The sequence below is a fragment of the Eriocheir sinensis genome, unplaced genomic scaffold (assembly GCF_024679095.1).
Source record: "Eriocheir sinensis breed Jianghai 21 unplaced genomic scaffold, ASM2467909v1 Scaffold844, whole genome shotgun sequence".
NCBI classification, from domain to species: domain Eukaryota; kingdom Metazoa; phylum Arthropoda; class Malacostraca; order Decapoda; family Varunidae; genus Eriocheir; species Eriocheir sinensis.
This window is the reverse complement of record NW_026112213.1, coordinates 72,909-75,000: the sequence shown is the minus strand read 5'-3', so window position 1 is coordinate 75,000 and position 2,092 is coordinate 72,909.

The following is a 2,092-nucleotide window of genomic DNA, read 5'->3' as shown; positions in this document are numbered from 1 at the left end:
TTTTTCATATTGACTGTGGCTGTGATAAGCTCGTGATCAGCGATAGGGATTACGTCACTCTGTAATATGAGGTCAGGGTTATTGGTTATCATTACATCCAGTAGTGTAGCAGTGGTGGGGGTTAGTCGTGTGGGTTTGCTTATTAGTTGTGTTAGTTTATTATTCTTTAGTAAGCGTGAGAGTTTGCTGGTAGGCGAGAGAAGGTCGTCATTTAGATCGCCTAGTACTAGGAATGTTTTTTTATGAAGCATAATAGATCGTATAGTTTCAGTTATATGATCATATGAATTAGCGAGAGCCTTTGGGTGTCTGTAAATACATCCTACTATGACAGATGGTAATATCCTGCACTGCACTCGGACCCATATGTCTTCAGCCCCTGTTTGTTTAGTTATTTTAGTGTATTATTTCAGAAGCAAGGGTATCACTAACATAGAGACAGACACCTGCACCTCGGCCGCCGTCGCACCTGAACACTTTATAATTGGGAATGTTGATGTATGTGTCGGGAGTGTAAGGGGAGAGCCATGTTTCGCTGACGCAAAGAATATCTGTATTTCTGTCACTCATTAACATTTTTATTTCATCAAAGTTTGCGAGTAGGGATTGGCCATTAATGTGATCTATGGTAAGACAGTCCTTGGAGTGTTCAGAGTTGTTGGGGTTTTCACTGCTGGCTTAAGGGAGAGGGAGAGAGAGAGAGAATAAGGGAAAAGGAGAGAGAGAGAATAAGGGAGAGGGAGAGAGAGAGAATGAGAGAGAGAGAGAGAGAGAGAGAGAGAGAGAGAGAATAAGGGAGAGGGAGAAAGAGAGAGAGAATAAGGGAGAGAGAAAAAAAAAAGGGTGATGGGTGTGTTGGCTTAATGGTGATGGATGTGTTGGCTTAATGGTGATGGATGTGTTGGCTTAATGGTGATGGATGTGTTGGCTTAATGGTGATGGATGTGTTGACTTAATGGTGATGGATGTGTTGGCTTAATGGTGATGGATGTGTTGGCTTAATGGTGATGGATGTGTTGACTTAATGGTGATGGATGTGTTGGCTTAATGGTGATGGATGTGTTGGCTTAATGGTGATGGATGTGTTGGCTTAATGGTGATGGATGTGTTGGCTTAATGGTGATGGATGTGTTGACTTAATGGTGATGGATGTGTTGGCTTAATGGTGATGGATGTGTTGGCTTAATGGTGATGGATGTGTTGGCTTAATGGTGATGGATGTGTTGGCTTAATGGTGATGGATGTGTTGGCTTAATGGTGATGGATGTGTTGGCTTAATGGTGATGGATGTGTTGGCTTAATGGTGATGGATGTGTTGGCTTAATGGTGATGGATGTGTTGGCTTAATGGTGATGGATGTGTTGGCTTAATGGTGATGGATGTGTTGGCTTAATGGTGATGGATGTGTTGGCTTAATGGTGATGGATGTGTTGGCTTAATGGTGATGGATGTGTTGGCTTAATGGTGATGGATGTGTTGGCTTAATGGTGATGGATGTGTTGGCTTAATGGTGATGGATGTGTTGACTTAATGGTGATGGATGTGTTGGCTTAATGGTGATGGATGTGTTGGCTTAATGGTGATGGATGTGTTGGCTTAATGGTGATGGATGTGTTGGCTTAATGGTGATGGATGTGTTGGCTTAATGGTGATGGATGTGTTGGCTTAATGGTGATGGATGTGTTGGCTTAATGGTGATGGATGTGTTGGCTTAATGGTGATGGATGTGTTGGCTTAATGGTGATGGATGTGTTGGCTTAATGGTGATGGATGTGTTGGCTTAATGGTGATGGATGTGTTGGCTTAATGGTGATGGATGTGTTGGCTTAATGGTGATGGATGTGTTGGCTTAATGGTGATGGATGTGTTGGCTTAATGGTGATGGATGTGTTGGCTTAATGGTGATGGATGTGTTGGCTTAATGGTGATGGATGTGTTGGCTTAATGGTGATGGATGTGTTGGCTTAATGGTGATGGATGTGTTGGCTTAATGGTGATGGATGTGTTGGCTTAATGGTGATGGATGTGTTGGCTTAATGGTGATTGGGTTGTTGGATTTATGGTGATGGTTGTGTTGGCTTAATGGTGATGG